This window comes from Prionailurus bengalensis, chromosome A3 (genome assembly GCF_016509475.1).
Source record: "Prionailurus bengalensis isolate Pbe53 chromosome A3, Fcat_Pben_1.1_paternal_pri, whole genome shotgun sequence".
In the NCBI taxonomy this organism is placed as follows: domain Eukaryota; kingdom Metazoa; phylum Chordata; class Mammalia; order Carnivora; family Felidae; genus Prionailurus; species Prionailurus bengalensis.
The window spans coordinates 136740723-136756330 of NC_057354.1; the positions used below are offsets into that span (position 1 = coordinate 136740723).

At 53.7% G+C, this 15608-nt stretch overlaps 1 long non-coding RNA gene across 1 annotated transcript in view; it reads right to left on the minus strand.

Moving 5' to 3' along the window:
• The window catches only part of LOC122497501, a 90633-nt gene extending 75358 nt beyond the window's left edge, over window positions 1–15275 (minus strand). The window contains exon 1 of the long non-coding RNA XR_006301133.1: window positions 13500–15275. This is a non-coding gene — a long non-coding RNA (uncharacterized LOC122497501). The remainder of the gene's footprint in view (window positions 1–13499) is intronic.
• Between the last annotated feature and the right edge of the window lie 333 nt (window positions 15276–15608).

Sequence of the window (15608 nt, forward strand, 5' to 3'; positions counted from 1 at the left end):
ATTTAAAAATTTTAAATAGTTAAAAACAAAAGGTTAGAAAAAAAAAAGCTCAGTGAATTTCAAGCTTTCTCTTTTTCCCGTGGGAGGAAATGGCTCTCCTTCCTCCCTCCGACCTCGGATATTTGCAGCACTTTCTGACGCCAAACAGAGATGCCCAAGCTGGTCACCATCTGTATAAATGTCTCACCTTTCAGCTTGGAAATATTGAACTCCAGAGCTTTGTGCCCTCATCACGAAGCCTGAGAAAATACCCTGCAAGAGGAGGCATTTCACAGATAGTTTTTTCATAGCTACACAAAAAATAGATAAGATAAGATAAGATAAGATAAGATAAGATAAAAAAGGACCAGTAGGAAGGCTGGAGGTGTGGAGACGAGTGGGGGATGGGGACTAACAGCGTGTTTGCTGCAAAACCCACAGAAAGGAGCCGAGCTGTGTCCAGGTCGCCGGGTGCGGGCTGCTGAGCTGTGCTCAGGAGGCTTCCTCACTGAAGTCCTGATTCATGTGTCCATTTTCCCAGAGGACAAGCGGAGGTGCAGAGGTGAGCCCAAGGGGGGAGGCACACAGCCTGCCAGTGGTCTGTGCTGGTCCGAGGGTTGGGCTTTGCCCAGGACACTGCGCCTTCCTCCAGAGTTGCCAGGAGACAGCAGGTGCAGGAGGCCCCCGGGGCCGTCACTCCCGGCCACTTTCACGCTCATTGTGGAGACATTCACACCCACGGTGCCTGCTGATCTGAAAGGCCTACTATGTGCTGGGAGAAATGGAAGCGTGTCCAATTTCTGGGGCGTCTGGGCGGCTCAGTCGGTTGCACCTCTGACTCTCCATTTTGGCTCAGGTCATGATCGCAGGGTGGTGGGATCGAGCCACGCAGCTGTGGGATCGAACCCCAAGTCAGGCTCCGTGCTGAGTGTGGAGCCTGCGTAAGACTCTCTGTTCCCCCTGCTGCCCCTCCCCCACCTCCTTCTCTCAAAAAAATGGGGCTCCTGGGGGGCTCAGTCAGCTCAGCATCTGACTTCAGCTCAGGTCGTGATCTCACCGTTTGTGAGTTCGAGCCCCGCATGGGGGTCTCTGCTGACAGTGCAGAGCCTGCTTCGGATCCTCTGTCCCCCGTTCTCTCGGCCCCTCCCCGCTCTCTCCCTCCCTCTGTTTCTCTAAAAAAAGAGTTTCTAATTTCTTAGAAGACAGTCCATAACCATTTATAAAAACTCAGCAAGGTAGACTTCCTTGTTTTAACTTTTCAGATGGGGAAATAAAACTTCCCGAAGTCAAGAGATTGCAGGGCAGAATCCCACCAGGTGTGGGAGAGGGCAGAGGAGCAGCCCTCAGACCTGCAGACGCCCTCCGCCCTCCGCCCTCCTGGCACGGTGTGACCTCCACCAAGGCCTTAGGGCCACCTCACCACCCACTCCGTCTGCTGGGAAGAGGCCCCCAAGGAGCCAGTCCACCCTGGTCTCTGGGGCGGGCCCGAGGGGGGCAGCCAATGTCCCGCTGCAAAGAGCACTGTGTGTGACCAACAGGAAAAACTCCGAGCTTTTGATCCACAGAGGACTCCGCTGATTCATTCAACAGATATTTACTCTCTGCTTATTAGATGCCACATGCTGTCGGCAGTGCCTAAGAGACAAGCATGCGCGTCCTCCAGAGCATACAGTAGAAAAGGGCATCACGAACAAATAAAGAGCAGAGCATATGGTGAGTCAGATCGTGGTAAGGGCTTTGGGTAAAAATTAAGAGGGAGGTGGGATGGGCTGTGTGTGGAGGGAAGCAGCAAATACTATGATAAACACGGTGGCCGGGAGACCTGATCCATAGTGACGGGGAGGAGGGAGACCACAAAGCAGACGTCCAGGGGAACTGCATCTCCCAAGGAAGAAGTGGCAAGTGCAAAGGCCCCGGGGCAGGAGAGCACTTGGTACATATGAACAACTAGAAATTGCAGATTATTTCAGAAAGAACAGACATCTTAACCTAACTTGTACTAAGGAATAAATATCCAAGATCAGTTTTTTTTTTAATTGTTGATATCACTGTGGTTTTTTTAAGTTTATTTATTTACTTTGAGAGAGACAGAGAGAGAGAGAGCGAGCACATGACCAGGGGAGGGGCAGAGAGAGAGGGAGAGAGAACCCCAAGGAGGCTTCTCACTGTCAGCGCAGAGCCTGACATGGGGCTCGAACTCACGGACAGTGAGATCATGACCTGAGCCGAAATCGGGAGTCGGGCGCTGAACCGACAAGGCCACCCCAGTGCCCCTGAAAAGAGTGTTTTTTGAAGGCAAGCATCCTTGCTTTCCTAGGGTGATCTCAGATTGAGCACTGCGATGCACCAGGCGGCCCCCCTGCCCCAGGAGGGTCTCACTGCTCCCTGGGAAGAAGGCCAGCACAGCAGCACGGGGACCTAGAGTCACCGATGCCGGGAGAGAGGATTGACTGCAGGTGAGGCAGCAGCCCTGGGGAGCCCGTGGTCAGGCTGGCGGAGACGTGCTCACTGTGACCGAAGGCTTTCGAGGACCTCCTTCCCTTCACACCCAACTAGAAAAAGTTACAGGCATCGTCCGCTCCCAGGCCCACGTAGGGGAGAAGATCACGCGTGCACGTGCGTGAGCGCGAGGCTTCGCACACCGGCGTGTTCGGGATGTGGCCACGACGATCCCATTCGAGTCTCAGGCTAAACCCCCAGGTGGACAAAACCATACGAATTTTACCGAAAGGAAGCAGAGGCCCAGAGGAGCCCGACAGTCTGCCCCAGGACACGTGGCATGGCGCTAAGAGCCCCTATCTCTCGTGATGCCAACTGGTCTAAAGTCACGTGCAACACCTAAGAAAACATCATAGTTCATGAGGAGCTTCCGCCAAGGACCCGTGAAAGCGAGGTGAACCCTCAATTCCGGGCCACAGGGTTAGGCTTTTCGGTGACATGATTGTGATCGTCTAATCAAGCAAACTGGTTCATCACCAACAACGCTGAAGGTCTGATTCAATTCCCGCCTGCGACTTCTTTTCGGCTGTGTTTGTTTACCTGGGAAGCCACACGTAACTATAGAAAATTCCACGGCAGGACTGGGGTCGGGGCAGCCTTCAGTGTAGTACTGCTCCAAACCAGGGTCCAAAGTCCCCAGGCCCCCGAAGTTTGATCGCCTGCTGTTTCTGGGGTGGGGGAGGGGCGCCTGAAGGGCCCTCCCCCCACGCACGCACACCCCCCACAAGGGACGCCGAGGAGGCGGGCACAGCCTGGGGTGTGCACTCCAGCTGGAACTTGCAGTGGGCAATGGAACTTTCACCTTTTCCAGCACATTCTGTGCCTTCCGAAGGGTTAGCTTGCCCTCCGCCCCCTCCGGGCCGAGAAGGGAGGTGAACGGCAATGTTTGTTTCAGCCCAGAGTGCGAGCCAGAAACCCCTCTGGAGCCTGGCAATTGGTTTTTGTTTTGTGACCAGCTCTTGCCACAAAAGGGGGACCCACCTCCTCCCAAGCATTGAATTAACCCTATGTGAGACAGGCAGAGGATTAAGAAGGTTGGTTCGGTCCCCATTCAGAAGGTTCCGAGGGGGGCTTTTGCAGAGGATTCTTCCGAACAAAGGTTCCCAAACTAAGTAGCTTTTTTTTTGTTGTTGCTTCGCCCTGGCCTATTGTTACCAAGGAAAGCGACCTTTTCCACTTAATTGGGGCTTTAGAATTCCACCTCCATTCTGTTTGTATATAAGAAACACTGCTAAGGGGCCATGTGGGTTTATGCATCTGAGCCTTTCTGCATTGAGCGAGCCCAAGGCTGTTTCCCTCTGTATTGGTTTCTACTGACGCAGGCTAGTTTAGTAAAAATAATCCTCATAAAATAATACCCCAAGGATTAGTTCCGATTACACGTCAGGCACTAGAGTCAGTGTCTGGCGTATTTTGGTGCTAATGTCACAACTCACGACGGGTTACAGACCAGAAGTCAGACGTTCCAGGGCAGGGAACCCGTGGCGGACCAACACGCCAGGCCGCCGGGCCCGCGATGTCATTGATAACACTTCTTTGCTTCCTTCCGCCTCCTTACCCGATCTTCCGTCGCAGGTCTCCAATGAGATCGTAAACCCGCGAAAGACGAGGGGTTAGCATGTGTGTCTGTTTGTAAACATAGTTAAAGATGCACATGCCTACAAGCGACAGGCAGGTAACATCCGTGGGTGCAGGGAGCGGTGGGGGACGGGGCGTGCCAGACGACAGGGAGGGGTGAGGTCTGCGGAAAACCGGGCTGACACCTCTCAGAGATGCTCCGTTCAAATGGGTGACGTTTATTGACTTTCAAACCACTGAGCCAACCGCACAACACAGTTCTGAGTTTGGATTTGGGGCAGGGGTTCCCAGCAAGAGACATCTACTCCCCACCAACGGTACCAAGCAGATGTGACAACGTTGGGGCCCTCGAGCCGCCTCCAGCCCGCACAGGTAGGGTCTTACACGGTGTGCCCAAGGGCTGCCAAAGCCAGGAGGCTACATGTTCCGTTCCAGATCTCTGGCTTCCCGTGGAGTCCTAGAACATGGGTTTTCAGCGGTTCCCCGTGGCTCTGCACCTGGCCTGCTTCCCCACTTTGTGCCACCTGCCTTTGCCTGCGCGGCTACTTGAGTTTGGGACCCTCTGTGCCGAAGCGGCCACGTTTCTCAGGGACCACTTTTCTTGCTCAGGTCTGGGGTTACAGGAGCCCTTGCCTTAGGCTCTTGGCCCAGAAATAATACCCACACCCAATTCACAAACTGAAGGTGACAGGCTTCGATTCAGTAAGCAAGGCGCTGTGCGCAGGGGCATTCAAGCGTCCGTTGTACAAATTTAGTGCAAAGAAAAACAAACAAACAAAAAAAAACCCAAAAACTGAAAAGCCACCAGCTTGCACAGACGAGCATGAACATTTTATACCTAAAACATCACACGAACATGTAACTAATGGGCCTATGTAGACAGTATCTTTTGCCTTGAATTTATTAAAATTCTTTAAAATTTATTTTGAGAGACAGAGAGAGCAGAGGAGGGGCAGAGAGTGAGGGGGAGAGAGAGCATCCCAGGCAGGCTGTGTGCTGTTAGCACGGACCCCGATGCAGGGCTTGAACTCACAAACCGTGAGATCATGACCTGAGCCAAAACCAAGAGTCAGACGCTTAACCCGCGGAGCCACCCGGGGGCCCCTGCCTTGTACGTAAATGAAAACAAAAAGAGAAAAAAACTTGTCTAGCTATCCAGAAAAGGATCACTTGAAAAGCCTGGATGGCCTCTCTGTCGGGGGAATCAGGCCCTTTTCTGGGATGGGGACTGTGACCCCCCACCCTTCCTGGGTGTCTTTTAGCGGCCTAGACCATGTCTTGACATCAAGGGGCTTAATGCACATTGGCTAATTAAGCAAGTATTGGAACAATTTAATTGAATCTGAATGATCCATGCCGGTTTATAGACGTTGTAGCTGGGCCTTTTCCCAGAGTCACCTGTTAGTAACATGGACAACGGCCACGAGGTAAGAAAATATGAAAGAATAAGATGCAAAATACTGATGGGGCGCCTGGGTGGCTGAATCAGTTAAGCATCCGACTTCTCAGGTCATGATCTCGGTGGCACAGAGGAGGAATGTTGAGCCCACTGGGTAGAGCAGGGAAACCCTGGCAGAGAGCTGGGACATTTTATGTCTGGGCTACGAATGGAGGAGGCGGACAAAGGTCGGACGAAGCAGACAGAGGTGTTTGAAGACAGGCCCGGAAGAAAAGTGCCCTGCACGTGCACGTGTGTGTGGGTCTGTGCATGCGTGCCCAGGGCCACGTGAAACTCCCTCTGGTTAGAGTGTGAATTCTGAGACACAGAACGGCAAAAATGAGGCGTGAAAGGCAGGGCCCGGCCACGGGGATTTTATTTCCCAAGGAAAGCAGCTGGGATTCCCCTCCGCGCCTCCTGTGCAACCCCCCCACCCCGCCCCAGCTCCAAGGCCAGCTGCCCCAGCCCTTGGGTGGGCTTCCCACACCTGTCAGGGCTCGTGCTGTCTAGTGCAGAGCAAAAAGAATCATTCCTCGCACACCCGAGGGAGGTTTCTGGAGAGATCCACTCCACAGATAGGGTCCCCATGTTGGCTCTCCCCAGGAGCTACTCATTGGGCCCAGGTTCCCCAGAGAGAGCCCAGAGACCCACATGCTCTGGTGCCCTGATACCCTTTGCCAGCCAGGCTTGGGCTTCTCATCCTTGGATCCACTTGGAGACCAGGACTTTCCACGCGATGGCCACAAGTGGGTCCACTCTGGCTGCACGTTAGGATCATCTGGAAACTAATGGCACGTATGTGTGCAGCCCAGTTCAATCGGATTTTTGAGAAAGAGGTCCAGCATCAGTATCCCAAGTGCAAGTCCCGTGTGCACGCTGGTTTGGGGGCACTCGCTGTCCACTCGCCACCCTCCAGGCCGGGAGAGCAGCCCCGCCGTGTCCCGGCCGCACTGGCAGGTCCCCGCCCTGCTGACGCCCAATCTGTTTTACCCAGGGAAGGGGTGTGGTGGGGCGAGACCAGAGCTTCCTTAACTGCAGCGTGCATTCACGTCGCTCCAGAATCTCACCAGAGGGCGGATTCTGATTTGGTAACTCGGGGGCCCGAGAATCTGCATTCCCACGAGCCCCTAGGTGCTCCCACACCTCAAGGAGCAAGTTCTGGCTGCCGGAGTCGGGACAGCATTCAGAGGAGGAGGAGGACATGGGAAGAAGTTTGAGAGGAGTGGGCCCACGGGGGCTGGAGAGGCAGGGGAGGCTTCCTGGAGGAGGTGTGAGGCAGGTGGGGGCTCCTGGGAAGAGGAAGAGAAGCTGCAAGGGACAGAGCGGAGGAGAGCAGGGAAGGGCACACACTCGGGCTCAAATCCGACTCCCAAGGCGTGGCCTACTTCCCCGCCCCCCCTGCACGCATCAGTGCCTGGGTTCTTCTAGGGTCGTAAGTTTCGTAACACTGGGCAGACGTTCCTGTTTTTACTCCTGATTCCTGCTGTTTTGGACATACTATTTATTCGTTGGTTCAGGCTTTTGCTTGTTGTACAGGACGGAACATACTTCTCTTCTTTTCTGCCTAATGAGCAACTACGGATCCTTCCAGACCCATCTGAAATGACACATTGTCTCCAACCACAGACCTCGGGCTACATTACTGGCTTTCCCCCACCTTGCTCCTGCAGCTGTCAAGCCTTAGATTTGTAACAGATCCCTCACTCTGCCTTAGGAGTTCATTTTAGTGCTTCCAAATTCCCATGGGACGTAAATCTCCCAGGCTCAGGAAACAGATCCTGAAATTTCCAGAAATTCTAACGTGTTCCTGAAACCGTAAGTTATTCTGTACTTTTTTTTTTTACAACACTGTATTCGTGTGGTTTTCAGTGAGTGTCCAAAATAATAAACGGTGAGTCATTTTTCTGTGATTGGGTTATATTAAGAGGGACTTTCTGTTAAACATGTATTATAATAAATACATGATTTGTTATTAGGAATCCATATGATGAGAAAGATTATACATTTCAGTAACATGAAAAATGATCTCTACCTAATACAAACATTTGATAATTTAAAAAAAAACGCTAAAACAAAGATGCACGAACCCAAAATAAGTGCCAAATAAAAATCATTTTAAAAATGAAAGATGCCACCATGAATATTTAATATTTGATACTGTTATTCTTGGAGTAAAATTTTAAAACATGCAAAGTATCATTTGACCTATAATCTTGACCTTAGTTACATGACAGATAATCCAGATGCAGCAAAACTTTTCACTCTGTGCTGATGTTGTTTAAATTGCTGTGGGTTTACCCCAAAGCGTCATTCTCTTCGACGTGACCACAGCATCTCACTGTCTAAGCTCGCGTCCAGTTTTAACCCTGAAAATACCGTGTCCGCTTGCCCCGGATTTGGTTTCTGGTTGTTGAAATCAACATTGCCTTTGCATATTCTAATTTTAATGAGCTTCTGCTTCTATGGTGGAATATTCCACCAAAAACGTTCAGATCGCCTCTCTGACTTTCTTGCTTTAAAATAAAGAACTACAACGAGTACACAGGTGCCCACGCACCGCACGCCATGAGCCGTGGAGACCCCTGGGCTCATCTCCAAAGTCCCCAGTGTGGCTCAGCGCCTGCCACCCGCCACTGGCTGGAAAAACAACACGCTGTGCTTTCTCTTTGCGGTGCGTGCACATGTTTGTTTTGTACACCAGAAAGTGTCCCGCCAACTGTAGATGACAGGATTGCGCACCATACAGAGAATAAATGAGCGATGCTGTCGAATCCAGAATCCCCGCCAGCAGGGAGCATGAAGACGTCAGCTCCCCAGGGACCTCGGCGCAGACCCAGAGCCCAGGGAGGAGGGAGGGCCTCCAGGTGGAGGCCGAGGCTGAGCAGAGGGCCGGAGGGGGGCATGAGCTCAGGCCAAACGCCGCCAACCACAGGGCTGTGATGTGAGGCTCCCCCCAGACTGCGTGTCCTTTGCGACACGTAACCTGGTCCCCGTGGGACCGTCTCACAGGCCGGCCCCGTCCCCGGCTCCCTGCTGGGAACCACACGGGAGGAGGTTTGCTGACCGTGACTTAGGACGACTCAGGCCATGTGGGAGGTTTGGTGACAAGTTGCCCCCTGACCCTTCCTCTCCAGAGCGCCCCCCGTGCAGCTAACTGCTCCTTTCCAGGTCATCTTGTGGCCAACTGGAGGGGGGCGGGGGACATGGGTCACAAGGGCAGGGGCGTCACTGAGGGCTGGCACCCGGGACACGCAGAGCAGGAGGCTCGCCCGGACAGGACGGTGTCCGCTCAGCTCTTGAGGGCAATGGCTCTCGGATTATTCCGGCAGCAGATTCCCTGTCGGTCGCACGCAAATGCCGCAGGATGGTGGTGGCACTGGGCACCAGGGATGGAGTGGTGCCGGGCTCCGCCCCTCGGCGCCAGGGCCCCTGCCCCGTCCGAGCCGCGGGCTTGTCTGAATCTGAACGTTGTCCGCCACCCGTCCACCTCTTGCCAATGAAGCAGAAAAGCGGTGGGGCGACCCATAGGTGTCGGGTTGTTGTGAGCGAGACCAGGGAGGGTCTTTGATCGTCCTCTTGTCCTAAACACCCCACCGCTCCGCATCCGGGGTCTGCTCCCGTGGGCTGCGAAACACGTCCGTCCCAGCCACGTGTCCCCGCCATTCAGGGCGCGACCTCTCCCCGCCTGCCCCGCCGCGACAGCTTCCCCGCCGGTATCCCTGCTTCCATCCCTGACCCCCCACATCCTTTCTCCAGCAGAAGCCAGTGTGGTCTTGCAAACATGGACCAGATCGTCACGGTGCTGTCCAGCCACCAAACTCCCCAGCAGCCCCTTACTGTAATCAAAACCACACTCTCACTTGGCCTTGCCTGTCTCTGAGCACCGGCCGATCCACAGAGTCCCCCCGCCCCCCGCTTCGGTCACGCTGGCTGGCCTTCCTTCTGCCCCTCAATCAGGCCCCGCATGGGCCGTCCCGGGACATTGGCACTGACTCTCCCCCCTCCCCAGCCCGATGCTCACATCCTGAGTGGCCTCTCCTGACAGCTTAGTCCAAAATCAACTCCCCGGTCTCTATCAGAGCTCTCCGTTTTAATTCCCTGCTTACTATTCATCACCATCTGATCCTTTTCCTTTTCCTTTGTTTCTTTGTCTAACATTCTGTCCCACCTCCCCTGCATAGCATGTGAGCTCCCCGAGAGCACAGCCCGTATGTGTTCAGCCTTCTTCTCAACACTCGGAACAGTGCCTGACACGGAGCAGGTGCACAATAAACATGTGTTCAGTGAATGAAACTATGGAGGCAGGAGCAAGATCTAGAACTTTCCCCGCCCACGCACCGCCCTAGAAAGAACGTGTGTTTGCACAATAGCCTCCACCTTCACACAGGTTAGGAGACTGTAGCTTCGCCGCCCCCATTAGATACGACCTTCTACCTGTCATCCCGGTCAGGCCCCTGACGGGCCCTCTTACGGCTCAGGCAGTCTCCACAGATAGAAGGAGAACCTTACTCTGCTAAGATGTGTCTCTTTGTCCTTCAGTTCTTGAAGTCCCCCCAGAAATAAAAAAAAAAAAATGAGTAAATAAATAAACCCTTTATCATCCTTGCAGATATGTGGGCAAAAGACGGGAGGCAAATGATACACTAAGAACCCGGATCAAAGGACCCAGTGGCTACAAATCTAGGAAAATTGCTTCCTTCTCCCAATCTCAATTTCCTCACCCATAAAAGGAAGGGATTGATTCCAGGCCAAAAAAGAAGTTTAGATGAAGGTGAATGTTCATGTCTGGGAAGGTCATGTTATCGCTAAAGTATATTTTTAAACATTTTTGAGTAACAAAAGAAAATGATTATGGTAAAAGTCAAGACTTTAAACTGTAAATCGGTGTCAAATTATTGAAAAAAACGTATTTTTTTCATTATTTTTTAAAGTTAATTTATTTTGAGAGCGAGAGAGAGCACGCGGGAGGGACAGAGAGAGAGAGAGGGAGAGAGAGAGAGAATCCCAAGTGGGCTCCCAGCGGTCAGTGCAGAGCCTGACAAGGGTCTCGATCCCAATCCCATGACTGTGAGGTCACAATGGAAGCTGAAGTCGAGAGTTGGACACTTCCTGAGCCGCACCAGCGCCCCCAAATTACGTAGAAAACGTTGTAAATGGGGAAAGAGTGAATGATGAGAGGTCTCATCTCTACGCTGGTGGGGGACAACGCATGGTTTTTATGTTCATCTTTTTCTTCATTCTCAAAGTTGCCATCGTTAAGTGTATGGTGTTTTCACAGCCCCTTCCCCGCGGAGACACTGAGTTGGGAGAAGCTAACCAGGTAACTGCTAAGCTCCCTTCTTGCCCCACAGCTCGACAGTGAGCTTGGAGTCAGTGGTGGATGGTCTGGGAGTGATTCTCCGCCCGGCAGGGGTGGGGGGGCCTCAAAGCCCACATTCCCTGCACCCTGGCCGCACTTAGCAATGGCCTGGAGAGCCAACGGGGCCAGAAACAGGCCACTGGGATTCTTCTTGGTCTCTGGGGAAGGAGGCCTTTTACTTCCACATTGGAACTGTTGGAGGTATCATCTGGGCCCCGCGGGGGAGTGTTTCTTTGTGAATGAAATCAACCCAGAATAAAGCAGACTTGAGAAACAGAGAATAATTAAAACAAAACGTAAACACCCACCAATTTCTGTTGACGTCATTGAACCTCCGTATCCAGCTGGCACAGAAGCAAATCCACACTTGGATCCTTTTGGTCTCCCGACCCGACAAATGTCCGGTCTTGTCTAAACCAGTCTGAGATGTGTGTGTCACAGGGCCGAGGTTCTGACTCAGGCGCAGCTTGTGATCCCGCGTTCTAACTTTGTCTTTCCTGCGGGCTCTGCCCAGAGAGAGGGAAGTAAAGTGCATCCAGATGGAGCCGTGGGACAGCTGTGTCCCCTCGGGTGCCTTTGCTCACGAGCAGAGCTGTATGCGTACCCCGGTCCCTCAGGGACAGTCTCTTTGCTGTCCATGCGAGGGACGGGGGCAAAGTGAGAGCCATATAGGCTGGTTACAAGGCACTGTCATGTGAGAGCAAAGCAAGGTTGTAATGACTACTTGAAAAAATGTGATTTATTTCCATGGAGTGCATGACTGCCACTGGCCACCGTACGGCTCAGTCTCAGCTTCGATCTTTAGCTCAGTTCTTTGGCCTCCACCCTCTGCAGTCGGGGACAGACCAAGCTGGCAGTCGTGGGGCCTGGAAGGAGGCTCTCGGTGTCGTCAACCGGGCTGAACCTCTCTGCCCACACCTGTTGCACTCGGCCTTTGGAGCTGAGCCCCCTGACTCCTGGTATCCGAGTCCTGGTTTCCTGCCTTGGTCCCCAGGTTTTACTGTGGTTCTCTGCAGGTTCCCAGTGCCGTGGAGGACCACAAACCTCTCGGAAGCTTCTGGAGCCTTCTCCAGAAGATAGACACTCCCTTTCTGCCTGCAGTTGGACAAGACTCTCCCTACAGTGTCCCAGATTCTGAGTATAGCAGGTGCCAAAGCCATAGCTCCTGCCGTCCAGTATCAGATTAGCGGGGGTGCAGGTAATTATAATACAAGGTTCTGTAATAGAAATAATACAGGCAGCTTTCAGGGTAAGAAGAGACAGCCCTAAAAGAACCTAAAAGGATGTCTTTTGGAAGAAGCCACAGTGAGTCTTCACAATGAATAGAAGTCACACATTTTGCTGGAGGGGGTGTTACAGGCTGCGGGTCCAGCCCACACAGAGACGTACAGATAACATCAGGGAACGGGAGGAAAACAGAAGCAACGAGCCTGTGCTGTGGGAAGCGTGAAGCTGGCAAGTCTGTGGACACGAGGCCCGGAGGGCACACGAGTGCAACAGAACAGAGCCCAGGAGGCTGGAACCAGCCTAGAGGGTCACTGAAAGAATCCTGAACCTATCTGTGAACACAGAGCGGAGGGACTTTATCAGAAAACTAACAGTCGCCTTCTGGCTATTGGCATCAGGATATTTCCTTCATCGTGAGCACGTCCTACCCAATGGATCGGGCATCTTGGAGGTTGACCCCCAGCTGGGTATGGATCCCGGTCTCACACCCAGCCAGCCACCGTGAGCCACTGGGCCAGGCTGTTTCCAGAATGCCTTCATCCCAAAGCCCGGAGCTCACTCCTGTCTACTGTCTGTGCCTCAGACCTATCATCAGGGACGCACTTAACCCGACACTCATCAGGCCCACGGGGGCCACGGCGCCTACCACAGCGCCCGCATTAACCTCACAGCGGTTCGGACCTTAACCAATGTACTCAGCGGCACACAAAATTCTGCTCTGCTCTTTTAAAAATGCTCTGAAAGGCTAAGAGCTCCCCTGAGGTTATCAGGGAGACTTTGCGGCTTTTCCAAGTTTGGACCCGTCTTCTACTGTCATTGTTTCTGTCCTAAAGCCCGGCCGGTCCATGGACGGTTTGCAGGCGTGCAGAGCACCAGTCCCGGCACCGAGGGCTCAGCAAACAGAGGCAAATGGGGCACAAGGAGCCCAAACCTGTGGCGGCAGATATTTAACCGTCTTTTTCGGAGAGCGGCGACCCCGAGAGGTTGCGTGGTGCTCTCCCTCCGTGCCACGCCGCCCCCTGCTCCCTACAGGACGGGATGTGGATTAGAACCCCGCTCCCTGGGCCCCCCAGCATACTCCTTGCTCACCAGCGAGCCCGGTGTGGATCTGAGGGGCTTCGAGAAGCCTCCGGGGGCTTGCCAGTGACACTGCTCCGTGGCTGTCACAGGAGCGCCCCAGCTAGAATTCCCCGGCGGCTAGACGCTCTGGGACAGCGTCTCCCTGAATTTCTAGGCGGCTTTCCGAACGAACGAAGTGCGGGATCAGCCCGCTCGTGCTTCTTACAAAGCGATGAGGGTAATGGCAAAGGCATGCAGCGATCCGGCTGTCTGAGAGCGTCATCTCACCCCGCACACCCGCTTCCCCCAAGCCCACGGCCGAGACAGGAGCCCCGCCAGCAGCTGCCCGGCTCATCTCACCTGCGCAGGCTCTCAGCCGGGGTCCCTTTGTCACAGCCACAGTGGGCTCTCGGCCCGGGGACGTCAGCGCTCCAGCGTGGCTCGCCCGGAAAGCAGCGACACAGCCCCAGTTTCCTTGCATGAGGCAGTTGCCGGAACATCCCCCGGGCTGCAGAAGGAAAGCCGGTGTGGGGAGCCTCTTTAGGGCTCCCCGGGGTCCCTGGCACCGCCTGGCATCATCAGCCCCGTCCGCGCTCCAGCCAGACTGTTGACCTGTCGCCAGCGCCCTGTGATAGAACTGGCTCGCACGGGGAGGCTTTAACTGTCTCGTCCCCAAGCGCAGAGCCCTGGCGTCTCTCTCAGATGCTCCCCCTGCCACACCAGGGTTCTGCCGCCCCGGGCTTCTCTCCGCCAGGGCTCCAGCCTCGCAGGGGCTCACAGACCCGGTCCCCTGCAGAAGACGCCAGCCAAGAATTCATCGTTTCTAGCAAAGTAATTATATTAATCCCAGGGCTTCCAAGTCCTTTTCTTTCATGAAACCAATTAAAATACAGTTCCAGCGTTAACACATTTGTAAATATCCTAGTGTTTTTCCATAAATACCTACGGGTCGAAGTCACTGTAATCTCAAAAAAAAAAAAACAACAAATCCAACAACCATTCCTTCATTCCTGTGTAACATGCTGTTCTCATTTAATTTATAGGATCTGAAACTCCATATGGAAAGGCTACGGTTGACTGGGGAGACATGGGTATTAAGAAACAACGTAACCGCATAGGAAATTAATAATGCACGGGAGACGATGGGTCGTGTCGCTGTGGGGTGCGAGAGACGGAGGCAGAGGGTGCAGGATTGACACTAGACAGACCCAGGTTGCAGCTGCGAAGCTAATACTCACTTAGCTGTAGGGACGTGTGCAAGTGGCTGGTTCCCGGGCTTCACTCCCCTCCCAGGCTCTCGAGCAGTCCGGCTCGCTGATCGCCTGCGTCCCTCCTGGTGCCAGCCCTGGAGAGTTGTTCTTTCTTTGAGCCGAGGAAAGAAAGGTCATCTACTTGTACGTTTGGAGGCAGGGTAACCGCCAGAGGGGATAGCGGTTAGAATCGCTGAAGACTCACGGGCTTGGACTCACAGCCCGCACCTTGCAGCTCCGTAAGTTGGACAAATGTCCGGGAAGAGGTTGCCTCAGTGTCCTCATCCACAAGATGGGAGAACAGTACCTCCTCCTGGGCCGGCGCCGCTGCTGTAGGAAGTGAGTGAGCTGTTACTTGCAAAACCACCCAGCGCGGCGCTCGGTCCCTGCGCGGTGAACGTCGTTCGGCCGCTGTTCAACCTTCTTGCTAGTACTGGAGGTGCGGTCTCGGGCACACAGTCCAGAGTCAGAGCCTTGCCGAGAGAGGGTTCCACTGACGCTGGCAAAGATGAGGCCACGTCTCTGCGTGTGGGAGGCAGGATCTCGCCTTAACAAGGCGAAAACAAAACCATTTACTGAGAATTGACCGTACGCTGGGGCGTTCTGTAAAGTGCTTTTCCTCCGTTAACCGTTGCCTTTCAGGGCACTACGTAAAGTGCTTTCCTTGCAACAGCCATTTAAAATAGCCCCGATCGTAGAACAGGTTCATACTCGTGTAGCAAGCGGAGACAATTTGCCCAAAGCAATAGATGCGGTCGGTGGTGAGTCCAGGACGGGAGCCCCGGGAGGGAGGCTGGGGCAAAGCCCATCTGCAGGGTGACGTCAGGCATCACAGAAACCTTGGAGGAAAAGTGGGATTTCCAACAGAATGTAGAAACTGCGATGAAGCTTCGCATAGGAGGAAGAGAGGGGTCACCTTTCTCTCTCCGGTCTTTCTGTTTCCACGTGTAACTGTGATCTCCAACATTCCATTGGTGCACGGACTTTAACAAAGGTTTTTCAAGTACGGACCTCAGAATATGTATTGTGACATTCAATATGTGGAGATATCTTACACTGGGTAATGATATAAATGACAACAACAACCACAGCCGATGAGGACTGAACGTAGAAGGCACTTTGGGGGGTCCCCACACCGACCCCTGTGGATGACGCGCCACGCCCCAGCAGCCAGCAGAGGAGACGCGTGTGCAGGTGCACAAAGCGGGGCTGACGTGTG